The sequence below is a fragment of the Ornithodoros turicata genome, chromosome 3 (genome assembly GCF_037126465.1).
Source record: "Ornithodoros turicata isolate Travis chromosome 3, ASM3712646v1, whole genome shotgun sequence".
Lineage (NCBI taxonomy): Eukaryota > Metazoa > Arthropoda > Arachnida > Ixodida > Argasidae > Ornithodoros > Ornithodoros turicata.
Window position 1 is genome coordinate 63,248,299 of NC_088203.1, and position 16,874 is coordinate 63,265,172.

Sequence of the window (16,874 nt, forward strand, 5' to 3'; positions counted from 1 at the left end):
GAAGTTTTAATTTCTGGGAGTGTACTGTAGACTCTGCTTAGATCTACAACAGTTCATACAAGGTATTACATACTGTGAACACCTTTAAAAATTCCATGTGACACATATGCCTTTACTTTCTGTGGTAGTCAAAGTTTGTGGGCATTACGCAGGTTCTGCACCCATTTCTTGAGTATGTCGAGGCAGCTGTGAAGTAACCTGTATTGATGATGATTATTCCAACTTTTATGGTGCATCGACAACAAAGGAAATAATACAGAACATTGGTTTGGGTGCAACCAGTTAAAAATGAATATGTTGTTTAATAAATGCATTGGACAAATGTTAAAACATCAGTTTAAAACATGGTTTACAATCCCTGTATCTTCTAATAATTAAAATGATTAAAAACTATTCTAAAAAGAATTATAATCTCTAATTATTATATTGCTGGGTGAACGAGCCTAAAGTGTAAGGTGTGTTTCTGATGTGAACATGTAAGAAAATATGCAAAACTGAGAGAGGCTAACCACAGTGCGTGCACTGAGGTTGTTCCTTCTTGTAAAGTAGAAACCAGTGGATGAGGAACGTGATACTTACCTGTACACCCAGCCGTATCACACTGCACAGATTATTCACTGGGTAGCCCTCATGACGAAACCTGTATTGAGAGACCACTTTTGCCTTAAAAACTGCTACAAGTAGTACGACACGCTACAAATTATTATTATCGTAACAAGCTGACGATACAGCTCAGACACAACGGCGTTATTCAAGTCGCGCCACACCACCGTTACGTAGGATTCTTTGTCATAAATCAAACCAAGGCACAAAAAATACCAATACATGAAAAAAGTGACAATCTTGGTCTCATTATGACGTAATACCGAACTTGTGCGCGAAGGTAATTCAAAGAAATGAATGTGGCACTTGCTTCCGCAGAGAACACCGTGTACCATGCTAGCAATGCATGCAAAAAAACACTCGAGTGCTCGCACATATATCGCACATACAACACTACCTGTGTAGTGTAACATGTTCTTTCAAGCATATTATGCACTCAAACTGTATTTGCCGCCGGGTAAAATGCAAGTGTGCTCGATTGAACGTCGGAAGAGCGATCAAGCAACCTGCATCCAGTGCTCGTTTTGGGCAAAAAAACACTTCATAATGGTCAACTAAATATATAGAATGGACGCCTATTTATTCCTTGATAAAGAATTACTCACCTGTAGAAATTTAGGCCCTGTATCCTTGCCAGTACGGTTGGTACGACCGTAATTGCAAGAAGTTGCCATGATCGCTGCGGCGACTGTTGTGGGTACAGTAAGATGGCGGCCGGTTTCTTCACGCTCGCGCTCCCTATCCGCGATCCAGCCTTTTGCTTTAGTCTTTCGGCGCACGTTAAAGAACCCTCAGGTGGGCAAAGACCGACCATTGTGCCGTCGCTCATGATCACAGTTGTCACGCGACGTAAAGCCACGAATTACTATTAACATGTGTCATTCCTATTCCATTCTTAAACCGTCCCCACCATTCTATTCCTATTTGCGATGCAGACGGGGTGATATCGGGATAATTTCACTACAGCAATGCCTGTCCTGGCGTGCAAAGATGTAGAGCATAACCCTGAGGGGCCTACGCCGCAAGAACCGAAATCACAGAACCTTTTTGCGCTTTGGTAAAAAAATGTGCGAACATACAAAATAATTGAACACTGTTCGGCAATTTCTCCTCTCCCTGACTCGGTGCCACCACTTCTCAACTGACAACAGGTTGTTCCTGAAATCATGGAACAGCCCGCTTTGTCCCTGGAGCGAGGGAAATAGCGATGTTGTTCCTCAGTCTACATTATCATAAAACGTGCCGTACTCGATGTCTTTGAGCGTTATCTCATTTGACCTGCACAACACAGTTCGCGATGTGATGCCATAAACGTCACACAATAAAACTACAAATGCATTACTGTAAAAACCTGGCAGATAACAAAAAGGCAATCACCGATTCCGTTGCTTAATAAATGTCTGCGTTCTATCAGATTTTAACGAGAGAAAAACAACGAGGACGCTAGCAAGCGGGTGCCCCATGTTTTGAGGAACAGCGTCATGTCAGTATCGTCAAACGGTGACAGTGAAGGTGATAGGAAAGAGCGGCTGCCGAACTCGCGGCAACTCTCGACGATAGTACATTTTCGCTCATTTTTTAAGGGCACAGAGAAGTGTTACTGTTTCGATTCCTGCAGACTAGACTTCTCAGGGTTGTGTTCTCCCAATTTGGAATTGCGCGCTCAGCTTGTTTTCAGGAATTATGAAGATTCATTACAAAAATAATTAACGGCCGCACTAATTACATTGATAATACACATCCGTCCACAACTATTGCACTCGAGACATTGTGCTGCTTGGGCATCTTTCTTCCTTTTGTCTTTGATTCGAGCGCCTATTTGAGCAACACCTCCAGGATATGGAGAAGGCCTGTCCCTTGCGTCGCATTGGAAGGCCTGCTGTTACTATTGTGGATGCTGACATGAAGTAAATGAAAGAACGAACGAGAAGAAAGCTCGAAGCAGGTCGCAGGCCTCCATATAGGTGACGTAAGCGTGCATGCCCGACATTATTTAGGAAGTGTTGGTTTCGGCACCTACTTGTGCCGAACGTGACTCTGCTTTCACATCTAGATGTTCTGAAAATAAGCAGTCTTCCGCTTGTTTATTTTCTTATTTTTATTTCTCTAAGGGAGGGAGTTGATAACCGACAAGCATTCTTGATGGTGCCGGGAAGAGACTAAGACGCAAAATTTGGAATTAAGCATTGAAGTGTCCTCATGATAAGGCCAAGAACAAACTGAAGCGTAGGATACAGTGATCACTGAGTAACAAGGTGCAAGTAACAAAGTGAAACAAGTGAGGTGCGGTTACGGAATTCGCTTTCTTAGCTTATCGAGCATAATTTCTTTTCAGCATAATGTAGGATAATTTCTGGGCTTTTCCTCAGACGCTGTCACACATACCACGGCACATTTCCATCAGAAGTCGCCCCAGGACACACATTGGTCTTCGTCGACGGTATCCCCATTCCCCACATGAACAAAAAATGGACCAGGTCTAGCCTTACAAGTAGCAATCACCCCGTTTCACACGCTACGAGCAGCACCCCAGAACTCTGAGCAGCAGCACAGCGAAGAAAAGTTTGGCAAAGCTTATCTAAGCTGATTCATCACGTTTTCATTCTGCGCTGGGCAATTGCTGCTGATAGCCGGGCTTCGCGCGCGGTATCTGATGTACAAATTCCCTTTCTCGTCTGCCCACGTCTCATTCCATCTTCCTTCCTCCTCGCCGCATACTTTTCTTTCAAGTTGGCTTTCTTACACGTTCTTCTGCTATCAGGCAGAACCTGCATCAGAGGAGGTGTCCCTGAATTCTGGTCATGATTTCGCATGTGACACTTTATCAAAAGCTTTCTCGAGATCCAAGAATATTACATCAACCTGTTTCTTTTCATCAATACACTTAGACAAGTAATGTGTAAACTCGATCAACAGCAGGGTCGTAGAACATTTCTTTCTGAAACCCTATTGATTAACACTGATTAAGTTATGGTGCTCCAAAAAGATGGATATATGCGAGTGCAATATGTGCTCAAACACCTTTGAACAAGTGCAAAGCAACGAGATGGGGCGGCAGTCCTCTAATAATGTTGCATTCTTCTTTTTTGGCACTGGGATATCTTTTGATATTTTCCATTCATCAGGAAGGGTACCCGTTGAATATATTCTGGTGACGAACACTTCTAAATACAACGACACCCATTGAGCGTATTGTTTTAAGAACGCATTAGGACCAATACCATATTGTACCAATCCTCATATTCTCTGTACAGACCTTATTTGTGTGCAAAATCAGGCCCATGAAAGACTCAATCTTTTCTTCTGCACCTGTTTCAAGTATGTGAGTTGCCCTTTGACTGCATGAATTAGGAACACTAGCAGTCACGAGAACCTTGCGGTAGTCATGCCATTCTTGGCACCTCGCTTGTTCCCTTGTAGCCTCTTCTATTTGATGCAGCTTGTCGGCGGAATATGATTCACACAGCCAAGCGAATATCTGTGCACCATCCATTTTCTGTAACTCACATCTGTTCTGGTGCAACAACTCCAATAGTGGCAAAGAACGTGAAAGTGGTCAAAGTAACAAAACAAGAATGTATAAACCTACAGAGGTCAGCAGACCACAGAATGATATTCATTTAAAAACAATAACAACAATGAAGTTGTGGAGGGAACAGCGAACAGGACATGGACTACAAGGTCCTGAAATATGCATGCAAACATGCACATGCCCAAGATTCGCGGACAAAAACTTAAAGCGTGCTTCGCCTGCATTACACCCATAGACGCAATGCATAAGAAACGTATAATTTCATTTTGGCGGAAAACGTCGCCACTTTTCACTGATTCCACACTGGATCCTGTGAGGTCTATATACAAGAAATTATGCCGAAAAAGAATTATCCATGTATCTATAAAGGCTTTTGTTCCCCCGGCATTTGAAATCTTACACATTGTACTCGATGGGACAGAAGTAGAATTCGCGCTCCATAGTGATTTGACAGTCTTATACATCAAAAGCTATCCGCTTTAGGTAATTGGTAATTAATAATTTAGGTAATTATAAATTTTCCACCGCAGTTTCACAATAGGAGAACCATGTTTGGAATCTAAAGTGAATGTCTTCATTATGTAACGAGCCAATTTTATTCCTGAGGGCGTGAAAGTGCGACTAATATGTGAGACATCACAGTTAAAGAGGGCCTAGCCTAACAACACTTCCGCATGTAGGAAAGTCGACTGTGCGTTTGAGCACGTGTAAATGGGAGGAGGAATGAGACTCGAAAGGGAGGGGAATTATCAGAGTTCAGCGCGCATTCTCCTCTGATAATCAGCACCGGAAGGCTGGTTTGATAAAAACATTTACGAAATAAAGGTGTGCTTTCACGGCCAAAGAGACTGAAGAATATTTCTGGTGACTTCTGCTTTAAAAACAGAAAAGACAATGCTACAGATACTGTTTCCCCTGAGGTTCGCGTTTTGCGAAATCGAACGCTCCCTTCGTAGTATCAATTTTTTAAACTGTTTCTGACATTGTAATTATGGCGGTAAAAAGATGTAGAAAAATTCTTATGGCTGTAGTGTACCGTTATTGCCATGTGACCTGTCCACCGATGGTTCCCTTTTAATCTTTACCTTATCTCTGACCGTCATGTTTTTTGCATGTATATAATGTATTGTTATTTTTATGCTTCACACTTCTTCCTAATTTTTCCTCGCAGCACCACGGGGAACCTTGGTTGCCGCCAGTATGAAATTTGAGGGGTACCTTAATGGCTGTGAGCTTGTATATTCTCTCTAACGACGTTTTATATGCCTCTATTTAGGAGGAGCGAACAAAAGGCTTTTTTTTCTCTTTTATTCATGCGTACACTTGTCTCGGCGACAGTATGCTTAAATTCTACATGGCCAAGCCGTTGCGCCTGCGCTGTCCAGCAGCGTCATTCACGAACAAAATGTAAATGTCATCTAAGTAAGACAAATGCCTCTATGTACAACTCGCTTAAGTGCATCGAATACAACTAGGGCCTGGCGCATATAATCATGTTGTGTCAATGTTTTTTTTTTTTTTCACTTAATGCCGATCATGGCGACGTACAGGTCCCGACAAAAGTTTACGGAACACACGCGCGGTGTATTTTCTCCTCGGTACGACACCCTAGCGGCAAGCGGAAGCTGGCGAAATCAGGCCAGTTCACTGCCTCAGAGGGGTGGACGACTGCGCTCTTAGCGACACACAGCGGTAGTGTCGGTATGATTACTGTTGTATGTGCCCGCGAAGTGAGTTGGACTTAACTGTAGTGCTCGTCAACAACTCGTGACTCACGTCAGTTGTTTATCACTCAATCAATTATCAATGTCAGCGTCAATTGTTTATCAGCTCGTCACGCGTCGTCCATAATAAAGCAACTGTTTACCAGATACCTTTCTTTCTCTTGTCTACATATCATGGCTTTCCAATAAAAGCAATACACCGTAAAGTGTTGCCACTATGATTCATCCTTGTTATCACGATGATAGCGGCGAGCTCCCTGTCTCAACAATCGGTTAATCACGTCTTGTTGGCGAGCACAACAGTAAAATACAACTCACTTTGCGGGGACATACAACAGTAGTCATACCGAAACTACCGCTGTGTGTCGCTAAGAGCGCAGTCGTCCACCCCTCTGAGGCAGTGAACTGGCCTGATTTCGCCAGCTTCCGCTTGCCGCTAAGGTGTCGTACCGAGGAGAAAATACACCGCTCGCGTGTTCCGTAAACTTTTGTCGGAACCTGTACCTGTGCAGAAACTTGACAATACATTGCCAGAACCGCGCTTTTTTATCCTTCCTTCAAGCAAATGCTCGCAGATATGCATCGTTCTGTGCAACTGCCTGCTTTTCTCTGGCCACTCTGCTCGGCCCAGTACGAGATCACACACAGCGACTGTGACCAAAGCAGTTCTGACTTTCTTGAGAGATTCAGTTCTTATGAACAGCCTGTGAACTCAGTCGTGCAATCTCATTCTTCTGTGCCCCACTCTCACCCTCAACGCATTAACCTCATGCTTTCCTTTTAAAGTCATCTTCTGTGATCCATCTCATCATTCTTTCACCGTTTGTTAGTCATCTTTTTTCTTCTTTTTTGTCATCTTTGTCTTTAATCTACCTCATCTTTTTTCATCATTTGTTAGTTTATCCTTTATTTCCTAATTCTTTTTCTTTTACTTTATTTCTTATTTCTTAATTTTCTTTCTTTATTTATTTATTTCTGGAATAGCAAGCCGACGTCTCGTTTGGCTGACCTTTCCCCCGTTTTTTTTCCTTGTCGTCTGATAAATATATCCCCCCCCCCCCTGCTTATTTTAGCGGCATGTTTTGCGCGTGAAATAGTGCACACTCGGCTTTTCCTTTCTCTTTTTTTTTGTGCCAACACTCGAGGTGACGTTGTACTTCGCTTTCGACTATAGCCTCAATAGCCTAAGATAACGTTACCTCATTCTTCCCATCACCATGGCGATATCCGACCATCCTTTTTTTTTAGTATACACCAGGGCTGCCGAATTCGTCCGTGTCCGCGGACCGCTTTGAGCCATGGAGGAACTACACGGGCCGCATACGACTGCTTTGGGGTAGCCTGCTTCTGATACAGATGCTCGAATTCACTCGGGAGATCACCAAGCCTACCGGTCTGTTTCTGGTAGTTTTGAAGGAACTAATATTACAAATCAGCCATGCGGGGTTTGCTCGGAAGTTTGGTAGGAATGTACCAGTAATACTAATGAACTAAAAATCTGACGCAGAGACAGGTTTAGGGAGTTCTCAGTCAAGACGTCGAAAGCAACACAGATACGGGCAGGAAATGTCGAACTTTCAACTTTTTATCATATGATTAGAGGTTGACATCACTTTTCATCAGTTTCTGCGCAACACAGAACGAAGAAATCGTTTGATTGTGAATCTTTTTTGTGTGTTGGAATCGTTTTCATCAGGCAAACGGGAAGATTCGCTGGCATGGCACTTGTGAGATTCCCTCACCGTGTATGTGTACGAATAAACCACGCTAACATGAACCGGTGCACCGTAGCGAATCAGCGCTGTTTTCAGAAGCGCCCCGATCAAACGGCTCGCCTAAGGTGAAGTAATTGTGTGCTTCCAGTGACTTGTACGCTTGCACAATATCAGCAGTGAACTGGCTGGGCGAAAATATTAGACAAACCACAATGCGATTGTGATCATTGTAGATCTAAGTAAACAATATTGTACAGTCTACTGTACTCCTAAGGCAGTACTGTACTCCTTATATCAGGCAATATGCAGTGTTTTTGCGTACATGGCTACAGGAGATTAGCTCCAGCTGAACCCCAATCACATATGTGATTGGGGTTCAGCTGGAGGCCTCGGTTTTCTTCTTCGAATTCTGTACATGCAAAAGGCATGAGCAAGCAAGTCTAAAATCCACAGAAACATTTTAGCGTCCTTAGCACATATATGAGGACAGTTTCATTCACGTAAAAGCGGGGTACTATCGTTCTGTGAATATGCGTTATGAAAATTTAGCATACTGTATCAGGGACTGTATACCTGTGCAACTCAATTGCAGACTCAGGGCACACCGCTTTCAGCCCTTTAGTGTACTCCAGCGATTTCCCTGCAGGAACAGAAGGCCTCTTCGGTGCTTCGACGTGACAAAAATCTCGGAGAGGCACGGGATTGTACATTTGTTGCACATTCTTTTCCGTAGGCACCCACGCGCACTCAATGTCGGTGCAACCGATGTCGGACAATGATGACAGGCCGCTCCTAAAACGCATACAAATATCTCGTAACACGTGACGCACAAAACACGCAGAGACAGCAGCACATATGGGAGCAGCGACCCACCTGTAACAACGTAGGAGAAGCGCAGATGTGTGTTTGCACTTTTCTGATTTTCCTGCAGTGCAGCTGCATTGTCCTTTTGTAATTCTAAGACAGTCCTGAGCGGTCGCAAAGCTGGCATCGACACGGTGCAGCGAAGCATTTATTCCCGACGTTTGAACGCACAGGCCGACGACGGCTATAGCGGACGAAGTTCGTTCAACCACGCCACTGAGAAGAAAATGTCCTGCGGCAAGAAGCCTCTCCGCTTCTACGAAACATCTTGTTTCAGCAGTACAGTACAAAAAACGCAATATTTCACCCAGGGCTGGTGCTAGGGGTGTGCGGGGCCTGAAGCAAAGGCATATCGCGGGGCCTGTTTCACACGATTAAGTGCATACTTGATATTAAAAAAAAGTAATCCCTGGTTGAGGGCTTCGTGCGCGGTGCCTATGCAAGCGCAGGGCTTAAGGCGGTCGCCTTACTCACTCCCCCCCCCCCCCCCTCGCCGGCCCTGTTTCACCCAAGCCTAACCTTGCAACAGGCGAAGAAGCAAGCGGGAACCTGGACTTGTCCTCCATTTTGAGACGCCGCTGCGCCACCTATACTTTGCTAGAGTCACGAATAACAGACGATCCCAAAGCGTCCGAAGTGAAATTTAAAAACTTGTTACGAGTTTTATTGAATCAATGGGCGTATGCAAATAAGCCGCTCACTGCTCACATCTTGGCCGGTGTCTCAGGGATGCTCACTAAAAAGAAAGTTCTCCGAATGGCGCCACCTGCTTACGAATCATTCGGCCGGAGGACCTTCGTAAAACACCCGATAGAGTCTCACACTCGTTATTTTCACAATTAAATGGAGTAAGAAAACATAATACAGTTCTCCTACGTACCCCAAAGAACTGTTCTTAGATTGAATATATAGGGCCTTACTCCATTTAGACGAAATGGGGGAAGCGTGGTCGCTGGGAATAGTATTCTACTCTGAACGCATCAGGGTAGATTTAAATCCCACCAACGGCTGCGCTTTTTCAGGTTTTCCCCGGAATTCTGCCGGAAGATCTTGCGGCGGATGCTCGAGACAGATGTCAGTTGGACAGGATGACTCTTAAAATGGCGTAGGACGGTAGTTAACTCCTTCTTACTGTGCTCTCTGCTTACGTCTGTACGCTGTATAGCTACAGTTGCTTCGTGGTGCTAACAGGGGAACGCAAAAAAAAAATCGGAAATAAAACGAAGATCTGGGGCTAACAATGCGGGACTTTTATTCATGAATGACAGAGCGTTGTCTTGTGAAAGGTGTGACTAAACGAATGAGGGCGACGCTTTTTGAACACGTTTTCTCCACTTAATCCGGTTATACTTTTTACGGTGTAGGGCTAATCCGGTTATCAGGTGACGGACGGATCCACGTCATATGTCGCTCTCTGAAAATGTGCTCCGGATAGCATCTGTTCCAAGTATAGTTCATGTTGCTATGTCACGGTGATAGCTCGCCCACATAAATAACCGACACAAAAATAGCATAGCGTACGGGTTAGCTGTCTTGTGCCAAGACTAGACGCGCACAGCGTTGGAACACACTCAACATATTTAGTGGCTGTGTAATGACATCGGGCCCCTTCATGGGATTGTGGCCTTCACTATTTGGCAAGTGACTGTGTCTTGTGCTCGTGAAGGCATCAGAGATTCATTATGCGACATCATTGTGTATCCCACTTCATTCCTTAAAATCGCACGGTCGTTTTATGAAATCATGGTCCACGTTATGGAGTATCTGTCGAGCACCTTCGCGCCAAATTGTGAGTCTTTTCTGTCAAAGAACGAAACGTTCTTGTAGACCAAAAAAACGTATGAGGGCTCCCTTAGGGCTTTTGGCTGGTATTACCTTGCCTTGCGTTACATGTGGTAAATAGAAACTTAAAATTCATATCCGACCTCGCTGACATCGTAGAACGTAATAAAAGTACTTCGGGGAAGCTGAGAACCACGGTACAACTCCGGAAGAAAAACATTCGAAAATGACAGTCGTGTGGCCGTATACGGCCCTTTTCCAAATAATCCATTGCGCTACGAGCGCTAGCTGTTACAGAACGCAGGAACATTAAACGGTGAATGGCGAAAGTCTCGCTTCCTTCCTTTGCACATTACACGATGGTGAGAAACATGGGGGCCACCTGTGGTTACGACGGGGCTTGAGGGCCAACAACCAGGCCGCACGTGCCGGTGTCTCATGTTACTGGGGGTGTGGAGAGGGAGAAAACGCTGTTGATCCTATTGTTCAATCACGATTGTTCACCTGTCAGTCCCAGGTGTTGGTGGCGTCTGACAGAGACGGTTAAACCCATCAAGTTGAGGATAGCGGGAGACAGTAGACTAGGCGGTGCGAAGGCGAGTACAACGTGTGCCAACGATGCATGTGTTGCACCACGTATTGGGCCATTGTTGACCCTTTGTTCGGCTTCTATTCTACCGTTGTTATCAACCACGTGTCCGATAAAACGTGTTAAAGGGGCCAGAGGGAGAGAGAGCTTCTTGTGTACCAGCTTCTTTTTGCTCGTTTTCGTTTTTTGGGCTCTGATTTTCAAGTTGGTTTCATTAGGTTCGCATACTCGAGTGTGCGAGTCAGATGTACTTTTCGCGCACAAGTGGAGTCTGGACTGACAATGACGTGATCAAGGCGTGTCGGGCCGTACACTCATCAGGGACCATCCAAACATCGCTTTGTGGCCCTTCGGGTGAGCAAACAGCCAAAGCAAACACAAAATGTTCATGTTTCTTTTCGTTCACCACTTTTCGCCGCCACTTGGCTCCCGCACTACTTCGTGAAACACAGCTGCCGTGTGTTGAAATGTGAGCACAAATTAAAGAACCGCAGGGAAAATTTACCCACGGATCGTCACGCAGTGATTCAGAGTCATAGTTGTCTCGTGACGTAAAACCTACATCTATTATTCTTCTTCTTCGAACCACAGGAATTCTTGCCATTGATGACGTGATTGCTCTTTTTTTTTTTTTAATTCCGTGTTAGCGCCTCGAACCAAGTGTGGAAATGCGCAGCGTACAGACGTGGACAGATGGAGAGAGGACGTGGGGGTTAGTATGCTCGACCGACTTGAGGGAGAGCTGTGCTTCAGGGGGAACATCTGGAAAGTCTGCCGGCAAACCCCGGGGAAAACCTCAGACGGCACAACCGGTGCCGGGATTCAAACCGGCGCCCACCTTCCAGTCTAGGCGTGGAAGACGATCATCCTAACCATTATGTCACGCGAGCTGGTCGTGATTACTCCGATTGAGAGGTTCTCAACCGGGGATCCTCCTGCGCCGCTGCGAGTAAAAGCTGAGTGCGTGCCAAGGCTTGGTCAGCATTGTTGTCTGGCTGAGCCTCATCGTTGGTTTTGGGAACTGGCGTCGTAATAGCCCGGCGTCACGGTTGACGGTCGTCGTAGACTGGAGCTGTCGTCATCGCCGGTTGGCAGGATCGGCAATCGAACCTCAAAATAAATAATCGGATAATATAATAATAAATCAATCAAAATCAATAGTTGTCTGCTGTACGACATCTAGCTCGCCTGGCCCAGTTGTACAAAGTTGCGTCTTGCCATTGTGTAGTAGAAGGAGCCTCAAAGTGACGACCCTCGAATAACATGTGTAATATAGAACCACTGGTCTAATTTATCATTGCCTTAATGGGGGGCTCAAGTGCAAATGTTTTTATGAGCGAAAGAAAGATTGTCGAGAAGGCTCTCATTGGTTCGATTTGTCCAATCATCGCGGAAGGTCGTCCTATACGTGTTGTCTCGAGAAGGAGAGGGCCTTTCGCTCTCCAACAGATGAATTCTTCAGTGTAATTGGTAATGAAACCTTTTATTCCGCGAGGATAAACTTAGTTTAAGACTGCTCCAGAAAATAAACAAACTCGTAAAAGAAAAACGACGTGCTTCAAGAATTTTTCCTATTATGTAGCTTTGCAGTTTGCACGAGAGTCTAATTCGAGCACGGAGAGTGCTATTCTCTGGTTGGTATGGCGCTTTTTGGTTAGCGCACAGGCCATGTCACGTCGAGACTGGAAGGTACCCGGGTTCGAATCCCGGTGCCGGCTTTGCTGTCTGGGGTTTTTGCTGGGTTTTCCTTAGATGCTGTCAGACATATGTCGGCACAATTTCCTTAGAAGTCAGCCCAGGGTGCACATTCCCCCCCGAGCTTTAGTCGTGATGTTGCCCACCTGTGTGAGGCCGACAACAGCGAGGTCTTTCAGCACTAGCACCATGACCTTTTCATCGTCATGCCGTGCTCGGCTGAACTCACTAGGCTACCTCCTACCTGGACACTATCTTATTAGCACCTTGTGTACCTCAAGAGCAATGCAACAACTGAAATTTCATACCAACATATTTCTAATGTATGTCACTCAAGTAGCTAGAAAAGGTGTCCGACTATAAATAACTTTTTGGTGACTATGCTGTATGAGCAACGTGAAGGCTTTTTTTTCGTAGGATATAAATATATGAGTGGTCCACAGGGCAACAATGAGCCAAGAACGTCCATGCCACATCAGAAATCGTTTGGAGAAAACTATAGTGGAGCCTGTTTTCTCGAGACGATTATCTCCGAGACAGGTGTATTCTTATAAAAACACCCTTTCGATCACGCAGACCGAAGCAAAGGGTTGCAAAAAGAACATTACTAAAGGTGTAATATCGACATACACTACATTTGATCCAATGTCGATCATTAAGCGTGTAAAGCGAGGTGTTCAAAGAGGTGTTTATGTCCAGTACACCTTTTTTACGCCCCATTTGAACTGGGTATATGGTATTAAAATGGTGTTTTAATTCGTGAAAGAAAAGTAATGCTGCTTTCACAGCTCCACTCAGCAAGAAATTATATTATAGACGATAACCTGAATTAAAAACAGAGTATTTGAGAGTGGAGGATGTTAGGAAGTTAGCTGTTATCTTTGACTCGTTGCAGGCGTACGTGTCAATTGCATAACCGCATTCCCGTCACCGTTGCAAACGTTTTCCATCCCACTAAACTTAAAGAACGCGCCTCGGCAAATTTTATTTCAGTATATGATCTATCCGATACGCCAATACAGGCTACTTCGCCACGTACGTCTTCGCTACGTCCGCGTGGACCTCTGTCAACGTCGTCGAGGTTGCTCACTCCCGGGTGAAAGTGTTCACAACTTTCTAGCAAGAATGGCATACCTCCAGTGCTTGGGAACTTGCTTGCGAACGTACATCGTATAAAGGAAAAAAAGAAAAAGAAAAGAAAGCAAGGAGAAAGGTCGTCTTGAAGGCAGAGGCATGCCACCCTCGTGTAAATAGGTGGTGATTGATTTTCACCTGTGACAATGACAATGACAATAATCGTTGTGAATAAAACCTTTTCAGAACACACTTGGCCGCTCACGCTGGTCCCACGGTGTTACCAAGCTAACGAGGCGTGCTTGGGGCGCATTACGTTCCGGTTTAGGTTGTACGATGGAACCACGGCTGGAAGTCTGCCGTGTTCAGGGTGGTGCTTGCCATAGAAGCAAGAACGTCGAACTGTATGTCTCGGCATGCTGCCGCGGGAGCTCGTCGTATTACACTTGCTGTTTGAGAGGGAGTATTTGCAAGAAGACAACTCCGTCTTAAAAGGTGTTTTCAATAGAATATTCGCCTTTTAATGGTGTTTTTGTTTTAAACTCCCTTTATAAGAGTGTTTTGTGAGGAATAACCCCCCCCCCCCCCAGCCCCCTTCATTCTGGTGTAAAGGCAACACCAAAAAGATGTGCGCCAGGAGACAAGCCATTTACACAAAAAAAGAAGTGTAAAAGAGTTTACTGTGATACTGTCACGCGTTCAGTTGTCGAGTCGGTTTATTGCTTATTTGTTGATTATACGTTAAAGACCCATTCCGAGGGCTTTCCTTTCACTTTTCCAATTTTGTACGAAAGGTACGACCGTGAAGCTGCACCTTTTTTATGCATTCTGCTCCGTTGCCGACGATGAACGTTTTCGAAAAAAATATTGGCGCAAAAAAGTACATACAGCATCCGAACCGACGCGCTATTCACTGCACTCTTTCGTAGCGATACTCCGGCCTGCGATGCCCTGCCCACAATAGGCAAGGTTCTTCCTTCGGCTAGTTGGTCAGTTTGAACAGCGCTAAGTGCTTGACGTTTAAAGTATTTTCCATCTGTCCTGTCCTTCTCTTATTTAGCGCATTTTGACGTCGTGCCCCATCAATCACTCGTTTATTGCAGAATTGGGAAGTGAGACAAATTCTAAACGCACTAGAAGCTAGCATTCGAAATAGGACCCATAGGGCGCTGCAGGGGACAGCACTAGCCCGAAAACCCGAGTCGATCAGGGTGATTTTTTTTTTCAAGTCTGGGAACGTGCCCCTCACCAGAAAAACGGAGCCTGCAGGCCACAGTTTTGCTGCCTTTGGCCGTGGCCCGGGCTCTAGTCTAGACCCACGACACTTGTCCTCAGCTTTAGCCTCAACTCACATTTTTCATCCGCAATCTGGTGCACAAGAGTTACGCGTGATACAGCATTTTGTTCAGATTTTGTTCATTTTCTGTGGTACTGTGGAGGCCACCGATGATGACGACGATATGACCCTACTGCCACGCGCTACTGCGCTGTCTCGTCAGTTCTACCAGCACCGTCCGAGGGTGAGGCTACGAACATCTGCCCGCTGGGACATTCCATCGTCAGGACCGCCGGTCAGGACTCGTGTGGAGGAAGATCATCTCCTTTACATTACCTTACTCACCTGCATGAATTCAGCATCACGAAGGCAATACGAACTTTTTCACTTTTATTTCCTGACGGTACACGCATATTATGACACCTCAGACAATTTATGCAGTTCTTCATCGGTGGCAGGCATAAAAAACTGGCAAGTGCTCTAAAAAGTCGCACATTGCTGTTATTTGACAGCTCGATGACATCAGTGTTGCAACTGTATTTCTTCGTCGTGAGTGGAAATCACTTCTTCGCTTGTCATGCAAGTGGCCGCGCACGCAACAAGTTCTATATATTTGCTCGCTGCTGGGGCACAGAAAACTGCTTACGATCTTCCTCGAGCTTGTGATGACAGAATGGGTGTCCGAAGCGGGCTTCCTGGGGGTGCATGATCTTGATATTAGAGCCAAAATAGCATTCCACGTCCATCGTGGTTACAGAAAACATGCATGCTTGCGCCATACGCGCATGCCAGCCACTTTACTTTGCGGGTTGGCCGCACGGCGGCGCCAATCTTTTCTTAAGTGCTGCTGCAAATTACTGCTGCGTAATCCAAAACTTAGCGAAGAAGTGTTTTGTATGCGAGGAGTACTACGCCATTAACTTCGTAACGATAATCGAGGCACAATTTCTTGCAGGTGATACTCATTTTGACGCTCTTCGTAGAATTGACAGGCACTTATTTATTTATTGTGGTGCTCCAAGGGCCTTGCGGCATTACATGGAGAAAGCATCACTGCAATGAAAATGATAACAGAACAGTAAGAAACAAGAAACAGGAAATGGATTAACACAGCATTGCGTAACTGCATTGACATTAACTGACTAACTTGACTGACGGACACAACTGACTAGCATTAACATTGCATAACTGCAACGAAAATGATAACAGAACAGTAACAAAAAACAAACAAACAGGAAATGGATTAACACAGGAAAAATCAATACGATGTCACAAACAACTAGTTGCATGACAAGAGGTTGCGTAACATGGATTGCTAACATTAACAAGGAAAAAAAGAAGAGCGGAGAGCGGTTTTAAATGATGTGTGATTTACAACTGAGTTGGTGCATGAGGATAAACAATTCCATTGTCTAATGGCACGTGGAAAGAAGGAAAAGAAAAAAAGAGTTACTATGGGAGAAGAACGTTTCGCATTTCTGAGTGTTATCCAACCGTTGGCTAATGTAACGCGCTGGACGGATGTAATGAAGCGGAAAAGGTTTATGAAACAGATGGAGTGTTTGGAGATTACGGCGGTGATCTAATGGCTCAAGGTCGAGAGCTGACGTGAGAGCTGTGACGCTCACTATTAGAAAAAAGGTTGTAGGAATTACTACTCAAAGTGTAGTAAGGGCTTGTCGCAGATTTTACTAACATGTTAGTAACTGAGGGTAGTAACGACATAGGAAGTAAACGTTGCTACCTACGCATTTACTACACCTTGGGGAGAAAGGTAGTAAGTGATAGCTTGTGCCTTCCCCTGTGCTCCTCAGGAGCTCGCACGGTGTGGTGAATGTTGGTGCATTGTGTACCTGAGGGCTGACAGCACTTCCCATCCCACCATTTGTGTCTTTGTGAACGAATATGCATGTAATACTGAAAAGAACATTACTCAAGAAGAATATATAGAGGACAAAAATACCTTTTTTGTGCTCTGAGGCACGTTACAAGTCTCCGCACATGAGGCGATAAGTTAGGC

The 16,874-nt window shown here is 45.0% G+C and overlaps 1 long non-coding RNA gene across 1 annotated transcript; it reads right to left on the bottom strand.

Annotated features, from left to right (window-relative positions):
• Window positions 1–2,683: 2,683 nt before the first annotated feature.
• On the bottom strand, window positions 2,684–8,987 carry LOC135387207 (uncharacterized). Its single transcript, XR_010420938.1, has 3 exons — window positions 8,448–8,987; window positions 8,148–8,366; window positions 2,684–3,371 (listed from the first exon to the last, which is right to left on the bottom strand). It is a non-coding gene; the product is annotated as an uncharacterized LOC135387207 (long non-coding RNA).
• Window positions 8,988–16,874: the final 7,887 nt, after the last annotated feature.